The sequence below is a fragment of the Equus asinus genome, chromosome 7 (assembly GCF_041296235.1).
Source record: "Equus asinus isolate D_3611 breed Donkey chromosome 7, EquAss-T2T_v2, whole genome shotgun sequence".
Lineage (NCBI taxonomy): Eukaryota > Metazoa > Chordata > Mammalia > Perissodactyla > Equidae > Equus > Equus asinus.
Genome location: NC_091796.1, coordinates 39,775,029 through 39,793,543, shown reverse-complemented (window position 1 = coordinate 39,793,543; position 18,515 = coordinate 39,775,029).

Sequence of the window (18,515 nt, the reverse complement as noted above, 5' to 3'; positions counted from 1 at the left end):
CCTGCAAACTACTTAGTGGGAATAAAGAAAAGTGTCCTTCTGTACGTGTTGATTTTTCACAGAATACGTTTGGAGAATCACTTGTTGATCAAGCGTGAATCCTATCACCCAGGTCCAAAGAGCATAATTTTTCTCTGCCCTTGCTCTTTATTGCCCCAGTTTAAATTCCTAGTGTTCGCATATGGTTTATATTACTAAAAAAATTAACATCTTTGGGTTAAAAAAATAATGGAAAGAAAAGACGTTTAGAAGTAAAATGTGTCAGATATTTTACAAGCGTCCATTTAATATATGTACAAAAGCCAGTATATTTGGATTAGGCGAGTAGGTTTAGTTTCCTGATTTCTACAGGTGTCTGCCTATGTGCAAAGGAGTATGTTATTATGGTGTAATGTGCAAATTTTAGCATGTGCATTGTCCTGGTTCTTGGACACTATGCTATCCCTATCAGGAATAGAACTTGCACATGTAACATGTCATTTTTTTTTTTTTTTATCACAAAGGATGTATTTCCCTGAGTAGCACTTTTGGAGCAGGGGAAGGAAGAAAACTATTAGCTATTCCCTAATCCCCCTCCTATTTGATATGCATATGCCTGAGATGTATAAAGACATTTAAGTAGTTAATGGGCATGTTAATAAGAACGTTCTGATGCAAATTCATTTTCAAAATGAAAATATTTTTCCTTCCCCAAAGTGAGAATAGCAGAAATGTTGGTGAACTGAGCACCATAGTTATATATAATATTGCCCTGCTAAGGTCTAGTTGGAAGAAAAAAACTTGAAAACAAACCTATGAGGTTGAGCCTGGTTGCTATAAAGACTTTGTGGTGGTGTGTGTTTCTGGGATGAGCTCTAGATGGTTTCGTTGACTTCTAGACCTTGGATATTCTTACTGGTTCAAAATAAACATACAAAAACAAGCTGGTGCACCTGGTGCTTCATAACGCAGTCAAGAGTAAGAGTCTGTGATGCTGCAGCCCCATTTCTTTTACAAACTCGCACAATTTCAAAAGAGGAAGTTACTGTGGCCTTGGCTTCCCAGTTGCTCGTTGGCCTGGTGAAGTCCTGGGTTACAAAGCTGAATCCCCACGCAGGGTGGCATCGTCTCTCTGGTGTGGGGGCTGAGCACCACACTAGCGCCTGGTGGCAGCAAGCCCGCCCAACACGCAGAGCCCAGAGTCACTGTCTGTCTGTGTTTCTAGAGAACAATGTGAAGAGTCCTAGAAAAGGAACTCATCAGACTGTCAGGGGCCTAAGTAGCCAAAATGTCACTGAATATAAAAATTGTGTCGTCTTCAGTCCTCATGCTTTGTCACTGTAAAGCAAACAAAAAGCGTTTTTACTATAATTTAAAGGAGCTGCTTTTTTATAGCACATACTATTTCGCTTTGTACTATATTTGATAGTTGCAGAAGAATTTAGACTGTAGAAGAACTTTGTTGTATTTGTACTGTTCATGAATGTTTCAAAGGAAGTGCTTTACTTGGTTGCCATCATTTTCCTGTACTGCTGTATTTTCCCCTTGCTTCATGGAAACCTAATCTGACTCATATTTTCAGTATAGCATTCTTTTATGATGTGTGTTTGTGTGTTTTTTTTTTTTTTGGTCAGTATTCTGAATGTTTACATCTGTTCGACATTAGCCATTTAATGCCTTTCTTTAAAGGCGGTATTACTCCTACAGTGTAACAGCAAAATGTGAAATCGACCCGAACATAACAAACGCAGATTGGGGGCCAAGGCCCTGGACCTACATAGACGTTTGATATCAGCATACAGAAAAGTAAAACCCTCCTTCAGTCCTCTACCAAAGAATATATTGTTCCCACAGGAAAAACTCAGAAAAGGTGTGTAAAATCCTCAGAAGGGGGAGCAGTTGATTCAGTGAGACTGCTACAATTTAATACTGTTATGCTTGCTTTGATACCTGACTAAATGTGACTGAGTGCAAGAAGCATTTACAAAATTTTTAGACAGTGTTTTGTTTAGAATTCAGGGATCATGCATTCTTTAATGGTGCTGTTTGTTTTTTATTTCTTTTCTACAAAAAAAAAAAACGTTGCCTACAAAAGTGACTGCTCACAATACCATAAGTTAAATGAAATGAAATGTTTGTCTCTTCATGTTTCTCTGTTCTTCCCTTTCTCAAAGTAACAATTTGGGTTTCAATATTAAAATATTCTGGAGAAAATAAAGAAATTAAACATTAAATAATTGTCATTTTTAATTTTTATGAAATGTAGTTGTATATACATGAGCTGTACTAATAAATACTTTGAAATTTTTAATTAAGAAAAAAATAGGGAAAAAATATGCTCTTACATTATCTACCCTGCTTTTTTGGTATGACAAATTGCCTACATACAATTATAACTTTTATTAAAACAGAAAAAAACCAAAACTGAAATCTCTTTGAAATTAACTGTATCTGTGATGTTCATCATTTAAAAATATGTTTGGATCTTGTTTTCATAAAGACCTTATTAATTCTTTATACCAAAAGACATTCAGGTCAAACAAATTGTTACTACCATATTTAATTTTAACTTTCAAAATGAATTGACTTTTCAAATTCTTTTTTAAAAGAATTGGTCTGGTTAATTTTGTTTTATCTTGCATTAAATATTACAGCTAGAGCTATTTGAATAAAATGCTGTGAACCGTTAAAACAAAATTGCCTGTTATATTTACATTGGTTAAAAAATATGCATATCTTTACAGTAAGATGAATCGGAAAGCATTAAACGTAATTGGCTGTTAAATTTGAGTTCAACTGTTTTCATCTACGGGGAAAATGCCGTCTTTAGCCACCAGATGGCGAAAGAGGATGTTTACATTTGGAGGAAAAAAAGCAAAACATGTTTCTTCCTCCTCCAAAAAACTAAATTATTATAATAATAAAAGACCTTATGCAAGTAAGTCAGTGGAAGATAGATACTTCTAAGTTTCCTTACGTTATTTGCACAATGATGACATTCCTTTTTTGTCTTATATTTTCTATTAAAATATTTTCAAACGTTTTCTTAATTTTATTTAGAGTTGCAGAATTTTTTTTTTTACTGTTTTCCTTGCGGTACTCCACAGGTATCATCTTGTCCAAAATTCATTAGAGGAAATAAAACAGTGCAGCATTCTTTAAGCTGACGTTTGTTGAAACTGACCGCGATGCTTTATATGTTTTATTTTCGTATAATAGGTACAATTATACAATTTTTATATAAATATTCCATTCTTAATACTTTAAAGTGGCCTAATGTGAGTAACAATTGCTCTTAGGATCTAAAGTACTGTATGTATGTGTATCCATCATAGTCCTTATCTGAGAACTAGTGATTTACCTGGTGATTCCTCAGTTTTCACACAAAGGCTTCATTATAATCAAAGATCAGTACACTCTTCTCAAGAACCTAGCCAGGAGAGTAGTTGATACCACAGTGTTGGGCTTCTTTCTGCCAAGTCAGTTGAACAGAAATCCTAGATAATCTTTCTCACCCCATAAAATTATTTGAAGACTTAGTGCCTAGACTTAGTATTTCAAGTTCAGATCACACACAGTTATCTACAGTGACATGCAGAAATGAAAAGCTGGAATAATCCAGTATCACGTCACAGCCAATCTGGAGGTCAAAATTGATCAATGAACCTAGTTTTCTTCCCTACAGAAACTTTTATCCAAGTTGCCAATGCAATTAATTACCATACTCTAATTAGAGAAAGGTCACTTGATTTACAAAGCAAAAATGGAATTTTTTGCCATTTTATTTCAAATAGTTTTATTTCAAGCTTTGCAGATATATTAAATAATATCCCATTGTGATACCTGACTAAAGCTGATGTTAAAAATTTTTAGCAATCCTGCAAGGCATCAACCAATCCAAGCAGATGCCAAACAAGTCAAAAGAGATGGCCCTATTACAAAAACCAATGAAGATTGGCTGAATATCAGTTCCATGAACAAGGAGCTTTCTGAATCGGCTTTCATCAATAGAATTTATACTTAGTATATCCATTGCATTTATGGGAGTTTGTTTTTGAGGTAAAGTTAAAATTTTCATTTACAAATTGATTTGTGTATTTTCTTTAAAAGAAATGGTTTAGAGATGGTTCAAAGGTGAGCTCTAACCAAAATGCAGTGAAATGTCTGGGAGTTGCCCTGTTTTGCTGTTTCCAAGCACATGTTCAGTGGACACTCCCCATAAATAGCAACTTGGCCAAAGGGCAGGAGGACCAGCTGCTTTCACAGAAGTTCCTGGACACCTGAGGTCACGTAAGATCCATCTCATTTTCTGTGGGCTCATCACAAAGACTTTATTACTTATCATGACCTTGTAAATTGAAAATAGGTTTCACCTTTGATCCAGACTTATATCTTTAGTAAATTATGGTTTTATTTCTGGAAAACACTGTGTTCCAAATCCTTATTCTTCAATGATGAGGGAACGTGGAGGGACTTCCGAGGAGTCCAGAACTATGGTTCTATATTCCTTGATTCATTTGGCTTTTAGCATCCAGGTCTGGGAGGCTGGAACATCTTCCACCTAGAGGAATGCGTGGTTGGCCTCAGTGACTTTGGGAACCATATGGGCTTCTCCTGTATGTGCTCTCCCTATATAGAAACCACAACATTTGTGCATGTCCATTTATATAGAAATAAAAAACATGATTTCTTACTGTAATATAAAATTCATTTGCCAATCCGTTTAAATCTCAAAGTGACGAATCGAAAGGCTCAGTGTGTCAGTAGGGGCAGTTCCTGATGGCTCCTAAGCCAAAGCCACTGAAAAATTTCCCCCTCTTCTTCCTTTAACCTGGGGGTTCAATGTAGACTTTTTTTAATACTACGCATTTTTTGGTAAAATAATCTTTATGCATCCCGGGGAAAAAGCTATGGGAAATGAATTGCCATCTTAAAAAGAAACGTTTAAGAATTCAAAACATTTTTTAAAGGTACGTTTAGAGTAGAAGTCTATGGATAATTTATTACCTCTAATCTTCAAACACCTAATTCCCTCACTGCCAGAGGGCTCGTTCAGAGCATATCACACATTTTTGACCATGAAAAGCATAGTGTGAGATTGGTAGCAGCTAGTTTCTTTCTTTTCATGTTTTGACTTTGGAAAGTTTCTTTTCTGGAAACTTTTTTGTCCAAAAAGCTTTGCTTGACAAAAACTGGGAATAATCAAGGACACTACCCTTTAAAATGCCAGTTTTTAAATTTTTATTCTCTCAGGAATAAATCATTTCCAAGTTGTTAGCCTTCATGATCTGCATATGAAGGAGATTTTATAAGTTCTTTTCATATAAATAAACTTAGAGTTTATCTGTATCCTACACCAAATATGGCAATTTCCGAGACTTGTTCCAAAAAGGCAGATTGTCTTTATTAAAAAATAATAATAGATAATACAAGTGAAGTGCTGTGTGCTGAGTGCTGCAAAGTATTTCATAGGTGTTAATTATCACATTCATCCTTAAAAAAATCCTATTAGGTAGGCACTGTTGTTATATTCATGTAATAAATGAGGAACCTGAGGCTTAGAGAGTTTAAAGAAAAAAAGACACAGCTAAGATCTGGGGGATGAAAGAAGGTTTCTCAGATACCAAAGCTCATCCTCTTATTTGCCACAAGATTCAGTAGCTGTTACACAGACTGCTAAGGACTGGGGATACTGAGAAAAATCAGAGGGTCCCAAGCCTTGAAAAACATTATAGGCTGGTGGGAAAGATGATAAAATGATTTTAATGTGACAAGAGTATCCCAAGATATGTATGAGGTGCAGTGGGGCAGAGAGCAACCTAGTGGGTGAAGTCATTTAGGATTGCCACTGGATGAGAATGGAACCCGCAGAGGAGCATTCATTGCCCACACCTAACATAGTTTCAGGGCAGTCCCACCTGAGAGAGGGCATGCTCTTCTTTGTCGGCATCCCAATCATTTCCCTTGAAATGAACATGAATGATAGCTGTTACCACAGAAAGAAGCCAATTGGGTAGCAGCCAGTGGCCTCTGACCCCTTGTCTGTCATCCTGTCCCAGCTGTAAGAACATGACTTCAGGTTATTCACATTCCTATTCGGTGTCTGACTCACCATCTCCCCCACAGGACAAAGCCATCTTTTATCACCTCTTACTTATAAATATTTCTCTTAAAGCCATCTGGCAAGTTAATATTTTAAGTATTTTAATAAGTAATTATTTGAAGATGTGTCAAACATAATACATTTATTTATAAGGTTAGACTGTGTGAGAAATTGCATTTTGCTGTTCCCAAAAAGAGATCCTTTAACTTCCCTTTCTTCTTAAGGAGAGTGTGTCATCTCACTGAATATACAGAGTTTACTCTTTGACCCTCCTTGTTTGTGAGGGGATTCTGACAACTAGGGGACAATTTAGGTGCCAATATTCATCCAATATTCAGTGAGCAAACATTTTTCTCATGACCATTTCTATGCGAGTTGCTGTATGACACTGGATAAGAGGTTTTGCTGATGGCTTGATTCTTCAAGAAAAAGAAAGTCACCAAATATTTCTTTAGTGTGTTGTGCTTCAGCGTTGTGCCGTGAAACACTGTCATAAGATGGAAGGAATTGTCTTAGAACATCTCATTCAAACATACTTTTCCAGGAAATATTCTATCTCCTAGAATAGCTTGGGTATAGATGGGAGGAATAATCAAGGGAATGGAAGTTTTGGAAAGATAAATCTCCTCTGAGTCATAATTTAATCTCTTGACTACTTTATCTAGGTTCAGAGTCAAAACATTTAGGCACTGTAGTATGAGAAGCAAAATACTATTCTGCATCTTCTACTGCAGGAATTATGCTTTCTCACTTAAAATGGAAAAATAAAAGAAAGAAAGACTCCTTTGCATGGAGGATGGTTTGTTACCATATTTGGCTCATCTAGAGAAAACAGCACAGACGGCCTGGTATGCTTCAGGATTGTGGTTTTGTGTCCTGTGTAATTCACCAAACAAGGTAAGTCTGCATCTGCTCGCTTCACTTTGGGTTCCACTATTGTAGTAATAGGTAGCAATGTGCACTAACATTCTTTTGTCACTAGACCTTAGCAGGAAAATGAATGTTACTTTCTAACTACATTAGAGATTATTTTTCCTATTTTTACATTCAAATTAATGAGAGGATGCTTAAAAAATGCCTTTGCAAGCTCAATAAAATTTGGGATGGCTTGATTTAGAAAGCTCTTCAGAGATTTAGTAAATCATTTCTGTTTTTTTTAAAGTGAATATCAAACTAATTTATCAGAAAGGAAAAATTGGGCTCTGCAATTGGCTATTCTTACACATGGTCATTTATTAAAGTATTGTCACAGCAGATATTTCTGTGTATAATTTGCCTGTGAGGATGGATGTTTAAAATGCACTTCAGCACATAGATTTGACTTGTTCTTATGATTTGCAGTTGGCTCATATAAATATTACCAAGAATGAATGATAACTTTAATAATGGGAAATCTGATTTCCTGACCCATAGTTCAGCAAATAGATTTATGCAAATCTGAAGAGGTTAGCTCCTACGTGGGAAGCGATGTCTCCCTGGACTGTGCACAGTCCGGATTTCTGCATTTCTTTTTGATCATTTCCTGAGTTATTGTTTATAGTTAATGGAGAACTACCATTCTTTTGTGGTGAGCGTCATGTATGTTACTGGACTGAAACCTACTGAAGACCAGGTGTAGTAACTCATCTCTTTTGTTATTTTTAGCAGCTTCCATTGTACATAATATAGGATAGTCCATTCATGCACATAACAGTGTTTATATTGTTGGCTTTCTTTGTGCCAGACTCTGTCATGGCTGCTATAAATACCACAATGAAGAAACAGTCAAAAATCCCTGAAGGGAGACAGGCAATAAAGAGTTCAGACAACATACATTTTACATTTGAAAATGAAACATGCTATGAAGGAAAATAAAACGTGGTGAGGCATAGGGAATATCATGGTGTGGAGCTTGTACTGGGAAAGCCTCACTGGGGAAGTGCTATGGACTGAATTGTGCCCCCCCCCCCCCCACACACACCCTAAATTCATATGTTAAACCTCTAACCCCCTAATGTGACTGTATTTGGAGATAAGGTAAAGAGGTAATTAAGGTTAAATGATGGGGCTGGCTCCGTGCCGAGTGGTTAAGTTCCTGCGCTCCGCTGCCGTGGCCCAGGGTTTGGATCCTGGACGCGGACATGGCACCGCTTGTCAGGCCACGTTGAGGCGGCATCCCACATCCCACAACTGGAAGGACATGCAACTAGGATATACAACTGTGTACAGGTGGGAGTTGGGGAGATAAAGCAGAAAAAAAAAAAAAAAAGGTTAAATTAGGTCATAAAGTTCAGGCCCCAGTACTATAGGATTAGTATTCTTATAAGAAAAGATACCAGAGTGCTCTTGCTCACTGTCTGTCTGTCTCTCTGTCTTTCTCAATCTGCCATGAAACGACACAGTGAGAAGGCGACATCTACAACCAGGGAGAGAAGCCTAAAACTAAATCAGCCGACAACTTGATCTTGGGACTGCCAGACTCTAGAACTGTGAGGAAATAAATTTCTGCTGTTTAACCCACCCAGTCCATGGCATTTTGTTGTGATTGCCCAAGCTGACTGGTACAGGTCACATTGGAGTAGAGAATGGAAGAAGGTATGAGGGGGCAGGAGCATACCGAGTGGACGTCTGATGGAGAGGCCTTCACAGTAAAGGCAAAAGCAAATGTAAGGCCTTGGGTCGCAGTATGCTGTGGTCGATAATTTACATCAAATTATGTCTAATTCTCAGAACGGCCCTCTAAGAAGTGGTGGCTCCTACACGTGGCAAAATAATGAACTTTCTAGGCTTTCCATTTTCCAAGGCTCTTACAAGACTGTTGGAATCAGCTATGGAATCAGCTATTTCCAAAGGCCCAACTTGAGAAGAAAGTGTAACTTTCCCAATAAATTATTAAAATCAATTATTTTTCTTTTGCTCATGTTGTTAGAACTCTAATGAAAAGTTGGATTATTTATTCTCCAAGCAAGATAGGAAAAGAGCCTCGTGTATCATTTCGTCTAGGACCTTGCCTGCTCTAAAGCCACCTCTGAGAGCTAAGAACATGGTATGACCCCCATTTTCAGATGAGGAAAGTAAGAGTCAAACGTACTAAGTCACCTGGAAAGGACCCCCTGACTCCAAAGGCCATGCTCTTTGTAAACCACGCAGTTTTAGGTACGTGTGAGAATGCGTGAACTGCTCCACAATCAGTTTCTTTGCCACAGCCCCTTTCTATTTGTGAGGATCTGTAACTTCTAAGGCAGCTGTCAGTAGAGATATGTTTTTGTCTCATGGAGCATTTTATTACTTTTTTTTTCAAAACCTCCAGATAAGGTATTCACCACCAAATGCAAAAGCTTAAAAAACAATCAAAGAACAAATAAATCCAACGTTTGCCTCTCAATAAAGTCTATGACGTATAACAGCTTCAGCTCTGAAGTATTCTCTTACCATTATAAGTAGCATGGGGAAGAGACGAATCAGTAAAAATACAATAACTCTTTATCAAACCAGAAAGAAACTTCATCTACCTACTGCAGCCTGACAGAGTACCAAAGTTGAATGAACACAGGTCATAGCACCAGAAAGACTTGTCTGAATTCAGATTTTGATGTTGACAAACAATGTAACCTGGGTTAATTTACTTAATCCATCTGAACCTTTGAACTTATTCATACAGACGGAATTATGGGAACCTAGCAAGATTGTTGTGAGGGATATCAATCCATGTAAATGATTTAGCATACTGTTTGTTGGATATTACACTCACTATAAATGATCTCTGGTATTCAAAGAGGCATATTCTTCTGCACAGTGTCTCCAAAGCCTGCATTTGAACGTTGCAATTGGACTCCTGATAAACACCAGCATACCCTTGACATCACCCTAACCTTAGGATATATCATCGTTTCCATTTAATAAAGGAAGAAATGGAGACAAATGAACTGTAAATGCTTTTCCAAGTTTCTACATTTCTTATTAACATTCTTGTTGAGGTCCTCTGACGATACAGTTTTATTCAGAGTACGAAGGGTTCTGAAACTTCAGTGTGCATTTAAATAGCTCAGATAACTTGTTAAAATGCAGAGATCTGGGTCTCAACCTTGAAGTACTGATTTAGGACCTTTCCAAGTAATTCTGATCAGAGACTTGTGATCAGAAAGCTGAAAACACATTCCACCAGGATCTCTCACTATATAAAATATTAATTTACTGCTTAACATTGGAAGGTTGAAAACCATCAGCTACCTAGCCTTCAAAATTAGCAATAGTTGTCTATAAGAGTAAATATTAGAAAAATTGGTAAATAATTGGTAAATGCTTAACAAGAAGGAATTGCTTATACAAATTGGTCTAGCTGTATGAAGGAATATTCTATCACTAAATATAATATTGTAAAAGGGTACTTAATAATACAGGGAAATAATTCATGCTATATTAAATGAAAAAAACCCCGGAAGTTTAAAGTATTATGCAAAAAAAGACCTTATTATTGTTATTGAAAAAAACAACAGGGACTGGCCCCATGGCGCAGCGGGTAAGTTCGCACGTTCCACTTCAGCAGCCCAGGGTTCGCTGATTGGATCCCCACTGCAGACATGGTCCCGCTTGGCACGCCATGCTGCGGTAGGCATCCCACATATTAAAGTAGAGGGAGATGGGCATGGATGTTAGCTAAGGGCCAGTCTTCCTCAGGAAAAAAAGGAGGATTGGCAGCAGTTAGCTCAGAGCTAATCTTCCTCAAAAAAAAAAAAAAAACCAACAACTATACATCAAAAAAGACGGTATATTTAGGAAGTATATTAATAGGACGTGACTATCAATGGTTAATTTAGGTTTGTGGATTTTGCGTAATTTTATTCCTTTCCCTTTGTGAATTCTTCAATATTTCTTCTTTGAATATATAAGACTTCTGTTTTGCAGGTTTTTAAAGCCATTAAAAGTAACGGCAAGTTTTAATTATTAGGAAAACAACTTATGACAATCTACAAAGTCATCCTGAGTAGTATAAAAAATTTATGTTATATTCAGAGAATTTGGGGTGATAAGGTTTAATGTTTTACATATTTGTTTTCTCAAAGTTGAATATACTACTTTACATTAGAGAGATGTTAGATGAATATCTATCAAAAGACATTTTGTTGAAAATAATGTCTTTTAGTATGCTAAACAGTAAGAGATAGGATAAAAAAATTAAAAGGTATATTCATGCAGTATATTTGTCAAATTTCTGCTGCCACCCAGTGGCTGCCCAGTCTGTTTTACATATATTGTTCACATAAGTAATTGACCAGTGAAGTTGCAACACACCATTCGTCGGTAAAATCAGCCTGCCCCAAAGAAGCAGTGATTTTCTAGCTCTAAGAATGACCAGTTAAACCACATCAAATAATGGAAAATTCTTTCAATAGATCAGCACTAAGATGTTTTGGGTCCACATGAGGAACTTGCCAACACACCCTGTTTGTTCCACAAATTCCAGAATCTGTTTCTTGCTATAACAATGGAGTCCTTCTTAAGCTAATGTTCCGTGAGTCTTGTGCAAGGGAACGTTGCCACACAGTACCAGTTGTTAACTCCTGCTCTCTGAATTGGATTCAGTCACCTTTAACTCTCAGAGAAGAGAAAAGCTGAGGATGAGGCCAAATTACACTTGGCTATCCCCAGAGGTCAGCCAGCTGCTGTTCAACTGGGGCATAGCTGGACAAAAAGGGGCTGGCAGGTCTGCTAATAGCTGAAGCAAGGTCCCCAGACTATGGTTTAAATGAAAATATGTAAAGACAGGAAGAAAAAAAAATATCTGAACAAGTTCCAATTCCACTGCAAAGAAATTTTAGAAAACAAGGAATAGTTAGAAAAGCAAATGAGAAGAGTAAAGGTCAAATATGTAAATCAGTGTTTGCATAGGTTTGCAAAAGCCTTGAGATACGAATGGAGAGATACACACCAAAATATTATCATTGCTTGCATGATATGGGTGAAATAAAAGGGGAAAACTACCTTCCTCCCCTCTCTACTTGTCTAATTGTTACAGTGAATGCACATAGCAATAAATATAATTTTTTTAAGTCCGTGAAATATTTATTGTGACATTAAGGAAAATATAATAAGCACTGGTCTAGTCTCTCCTTGCATTTCACTGGGTAGGAGGAGAGAAAAACAACCTGGAATTGTCGACAGGGCAGTAAAAGGGTCATTTTTCCCAAAGGAGACATGAATGCAAGAAAGGATGAAGGTTGAGAAGCCTGAACACAAAGAAGGGCAATTTGGGGCCCAAATAGCAACCAAGTCAAACAAATGTAAAATGGAGACATCTTTTGATTGAAAGGCAACTCGCAAAGTTGAAGCCAATACTAAATCAAGTTTCTGAAAGGGCAGTGTCAAAAAGTAGTTTAGGAGCCAAAGGAAAGTGAATAAAAAAGCACTTGTGTGGAATAACAGCACGTTTCAAATTCTGTTGGAACCACAGTGACCTGCGAAATTGGCTCCGGAGAAAGCAGAATGGAAAACCCTTCAGTAATTGGGAAAATCACACTCAGGCTTGGTGCCTATGAGTTATTAATTCTAAAGCAGTGAAGTCAATTGTAAAGACTTGAGTCTTGAGTATCAGGGTCTTTCCTTCCTGCATAGATGTTTTTTTGACCAGGCTGTTGTTTTAAACTTAGAGAGAGAAGCATGATTTTCACCTGATTTTTTTTTTTCTTTTTTTTTTTGTCCTAGGGCTCTTGTCTTTATGACACCCTTTTGGTCTGGCTTGTTCCTGACAGATTTTTGCTTTTGGGAGGCTGTGACCTCAAAGGCTTATGGAGACCTAATTGTTATTTCTTCTTGGAGAAATAACAAACCTAAAAGAGGTAACAAACCTGAAAGAGGTAAACTTTTGATTGCCTTTTATTGACTAATTTAGAAACATAGTGATTTATGTTGTTAAGTAAAGAACATGTAAAATGACTTGGCACATGTTTGTTTAAGTTATAGTTCTGAAGTGTTTGAAAATTGTTCATCAAGATTTATCTTGTTAGTTTCATAACAGTAACAGTTGATAAACGTATAAATGACGAAATACCAATGTTGAGTAAACAACACAGGAAATACATTAAGACCAATTAAAGCATTTGTTTCTATGTCTTTGTAAGATTGAATACTTGCTGACCACCTGTATGCAACAGTCTTCCCCACTCACCTCTCTGTCTTCCCTGGACCCCAATTTAGTTTGCTCTGTATAATTATCATTACCAAAAATAAAGCTTGAAGAGTAGCTTGAGATAAGAATAAAAGCAGAGCAATCAGTTATATAACACAGGTATGATGCTTTTATATTTTTCTGATATCAAAATCAGCTCAAGTATGAGATTGTTTTGCTTTTTCTTAAGAAAGAAAAGAAAGATGAAGGCAAGAAGGACTCTTTTCAAACACAAACTGTCTTCAAATAGTACTGAAATCCACTTGAGATTTGATCCATATCACTATTACTTAATTTATATTGTGATATCCTGAGACATATTCTCATTTACCCTTGTAAACAAACCGATTCAGGTGTTAGCTTATTAAACCTTTATCTCTTATTTGTCTCCACTCTTAGTTCCCATCTAGTAGTTATGTATCTTATCCCACAATCAATTGTATTGACTTGAATCAAAGTTCTTAAGTATTAGTTATGCCAAGAATCAACTTGGATGCTTGTTGAAAAGGTAGATTCTAGGTGTCTTCCATCAGAATTGGTGTATCAGGAATGAAATCCAAGAATCTATATGTGCAATAGGCAATTCAGGTGTGACTGATATACATAGCCTGGAGATTTAGAGAGTATGTGATTCTCATCTGCTTTTACTATATCCTGACATTTGGCGTAACTCTAATAATCCCTTTAGAACTTAATAATTCCTGGAGAAAAGTTTAAAAAGTTAGCAGTGAAAGCCATAGTATGGATACCTCTGTACAGGTAACCTTACATTGAAGGAGATGATTTGTTGGATTTGTAGGATAAGTATATGGGCTGGGACTTTGCAAACATATGAAATGAGTTCATTTCACAGTTTTGCACATAGGCAAATACTGTTCTTTCATTTCCCTTGCTTTTTTAGTTTAGTTTCAGCTCCAGGGTTTTTGTCTCTTCCATTTTTCCTTTTTAATTTATTTGACTGTTCGCCTCATAGGCAGATGGGGGATAAAAATAAGTTTTTGACAAATTGCACTCTGGGTTTTCATGTACTTAATAATTGTTTTCTATTAGCCTTTTCACTCAAGAGAATTTTACTTGAAAAGCAAATGTGTACTACTAGTTAACAGTGAAGTCTCTTAGCTTTACTTTATTTTCCAACTTATAATCAGCCCTTATGCTGAATCAACTGGAATTATGTAATTATTTATCTCTTCTTGTAGAAACCAGAAGTGTGTATCTCTTGAAAGGAAATTTCTATTTATTTATTTTTATTGAGTTCATAATAGTTTACATCAATGTGAGATTTCAGTTTTACGTTATTTCTTGGCTATCACCACATAAGTACTCCCCTTCACCCCCTGTGCCACCCCACCCTCCTTCCTCTGATAACCGCTGAACTATTTTCTTTGTCCAAGTACTTGTTTATATTCCACATATGAGTGAAATCATCTGGTGTTTGTCTTTCTCGAACTGGCTTATTTCGTTTAGCATAATTCCCTCTAGGTCCTTCCAAGTTATTGCAAATGGGATGAATTTGTCTTGTTTCTGGCTGAGTAATATTCCATTGTATATATATACCACATCTTCTTTATCCAATCTGTTGATGAGCACTTGAGTTGCTTCCACGTCTTGGCTATTATCAGTGCTGCAATGAACATAGGGGTGAATATGTTACTTTGGATTGTTGATTTCAAACTGTTTGAGTAGATACCCAGTAGTGGGATAGCTGGGTCATATGGTAGTTCTATTTTTAGTTTTTTGAGGAATATCCATACTGTTTTCCATAATGGTTGCACCAGTTTGCATTCCCAACAGCACTGTATGAGGATTCCCTTCTCTCCATACCCTCTCCAACATTTGTTATTTTTAGTCTTAGTGATGATAGCCATTTTAACAGGCATAAGGTGATATCTTAGTGTAGTTTTGATTTGCATTTCCCTGATGATTAGTGATGTTGAACATCTTTTCATGTGTTTATTGGCCATCTGTCTATCTTCTTTAGAAAAATGTCTGTTCATCTCCTCTGCCTACCTTTTTTTTTCCCCTTCTTTTCCCCAAAGCCCCCAGGTACGTAGTTGTATATTCTTAGCTGTGGGTCCTTCTAGTTGTCTCTGCCCACTTTTTGATCAGTTTTTTTGCTTTCTTATTGTTCAGCTGTGTGAGTTCCTTATATGTTATGGGATTAACCCTTATCAGATATATGATTTGCAAATATTTTCTCCCAGTTGGTGGGTTGTCTCTTTGTTTTGATCCTAGTTTCTTTTGCCTTGCAGAAGCTCTTTAGTCTGATGAATTCCCACTTGTTTATTCTTTGTTTTGTTTCCCTTGTCTGAGAGGACATGGTATTTGAAAAGATCCTTTTTGTTCGATGTCAAAGAGTGTACTACCAATGTTATCTTCCAGGAGTTTTATAGTTTCAGGATGTGTCTTCAAGTCTTTGATCCATTTTGAGTTTATTTTCGTGTATGGTGTGAGATAGTGGTCTACCTTCATTTTTTTGCATGTGACTGTCCAGTTTTCCCAACACCATTTATTGAAGAGACTATCTTTTCTCCATTGTATGTTCTTGGCACCTTTGTCGAAGATTAGCAGTCCGCAGATGTGTGGTTTTCTTTCTTGGCTTTCAGTTCTGTTCCATTGATCTGTGTGCCTGTTTTTGTACCAGTACCATGCCGTTTTGGTCACTATGGCTTTGTAGTACATTTTGAAGTCAGGGATTGTGATACGTCCAGCTTTGTTCTTTTTTCTCAGGATTGCCATGGCAACTCAGGGTCTTTGATTACCCCATATGAATTTTAGTATTCTTTGCTCTATTTCCATGAAGAATGTCTTTGGGATTCTGATAGGGATTGCATTGAATCTGTAGATTGCTTCAGGTAGTATGGATGTTTAAACTATGTTTATTCTTATAATCCATGAACAAGGAATCTCTTTCCGTCTCTTTAAGTCATTCTCAATTTCTCTCAGTAATGTCTTATATTTTTCATTGTATAAGTCCTTCACCTCCTTGGTTAAATTTATTCCTAGGTACTTTATTTTTTTAGCTGCAATTGCAAATGGAATTATATTCTTGAGTTCTCTCTGTGAGTTTGTTATTGGAGTATAGAAAAGCAACTGATTTTTGTAAGTTGATCCTGTACCCTGCAACTTTACTGTAATTGTTGATTACTTCTAACAGTTTTCCAATGGATTCTTTGGGGTTTTCTATATATAACATCATGTCATCTGCAAACAGTGAGAGTTTCACTTCTTCCCTCCCTATTTGGATTCCTTTTATTCCTTTCTCTTGCCTAATTGCTCTGGCCAAAACCTCCAGTACTGTATTGAATAAGAGTGGTGATAGTGGGCATCCTTGTCTTCTTCTTGTTCTCAGGGGGATGGCACTCAGTTTTTGCCCATTGAATATGATGTTGGCTGTGGGTTTGTCATATATGGCCTTTGTTATGTTGAGGTAATTTCCTTCTATGCCCGTTTTGTTAAGAGTTTTTAATCATAAATGGCTGTTGGATCTTGTCAAATGCTTTCTCTGCAGCTATTGAGATGATCACGTGGTTTTGATTCCTCAATTTGTTGATGTGGTGTATCACGTTGATTGATTTGTGGATGTTGAACCATCCCTGTGTCCTTGGTATGGCCCACTTGATCATGATGTATGATCCTTTTGATGTATTGCTGAATTTGGGTTGCCAAAATTTTGTTGAGAATTTTTGCATCTATGTTCATCAGCGATATTGGCCTGTAGTTCTCCTTTTTTTGTGCTGTCCTTGTCAGGCTTTGGAATCAGAGTGATGATGGCCTTGTAGAATGTGTTAGGAAGTTTTCCATCCTCCCTAACTTTTTGGAATAGCTTGAAAAGGATGGGTATTAAATCCTCTATGGAAGTTTGGTAGAATTCCCCAGGAAAGCCGTCTGGTCCTGGGGTTTTATTCTTTGGGATGCTTTTGATTGCTGTTTCAATCTTTTCCCTTGTGATTGGTCTATTAAGATTGTCTGTTTCTTCGTGGCTCAGCTTTGGGAGGTTGTAAGAATCTAAGAATTTATCCATTTCCTCTAGGTCATCCATTTTGTTGGCACGTAGTTTTTTGTAGCGTACTCTTATAATCAGTTGTATTTATGTTGAGTCTGTTGTTATTTCTCCTTGTTCATTTCTGATTTTGTTTTTTTCAGCTTGCTTTCTTTTTTTCTCTGTAAGTCTGGCTAGGGGTTTGTCAATTTTATTTATCTTCTCGAGAACCAGCTGTTTGTTTCATTGATCCTTTCTACTGCCTTTTTTGTTTCAATAGCATTTATTTCTGCTCTGATTTTTATTATTTCTTTCCTTATGCTACTTTTGGCTTTGTTTGTTCTTCTGTTTCTAATTCAGCTAGGTGTAATTTGAGATTGCTTATTTGGGGTTTTTCTTGTTTGTTAAGGTGTGCCTGTATTGCTATGAATTTCCCTCTTAATACAGCTTTTGTTGTATCCCATATGAGTTGGTATGGCATGTTATCATTTTCATTTGTCTCCAGATACTTTTTGATTTCTCTAATTTCTTCAATGATCCATTGTTTGTTCAATAGCATATTGTTTAGTCTCCACATCTTTATCCCTTTCTCAGCTTTTTTCTTGTAATTAATTTCTAGCTTTATAGCATTATAATCAGAGAAGATGCTTGTTGTTATTTCAATTTTTTTCAATTTATAGAGGCTTGCCTTGTTTCCCAACATATGGTCTATCCTTGAGGATGTTCCATGAGCACTTGAGAAGAATGTGTATTCTGCTGTTTTTGGATGGAGTGTTCTATATATAGCTATTAAGTCCAGCTGGTTTAGCTTTTCATTTAACTCCACTGTTTCCTTGTTGATTTTCTGTCTGATGATCTGTCCAGTTATGTGAGTGGGGTGTTGAGGTCTCCTACTATTATTGTGTCATTTTTAATATCTTCTTTTAGGTTTGTTAATAGTTGCTTTATGAACTTTGGTGCTCCTGTGTGGCGGTGCATAGATATTTATAAGCGTTCTTTCTTCTTGATGGACTGTCCCTTTGGTCATTATATGCTGCCCCTCCTTGTGTCTCTTTACCTGCCTTATCTTGAAGTCTACTTTGTCTGATATAACTATTGTGACATCTGCTTTCTTTTTGCCATTAGCTTGGAGTATCGTCTTCCACCCCTTCAGTCTGAGCCTGTGTTTGTCATTGGAGCTGAGACGTGTTTCCTGGAGGCAACAAATTGTTGGATCTTCTTCTTTAATCCATCTTGCCACTCTGTGTCTTTTTATTGGAGAGTTCAATTCATTTAAATTGAGGGTGATTATTGATGTATGAGGGCTT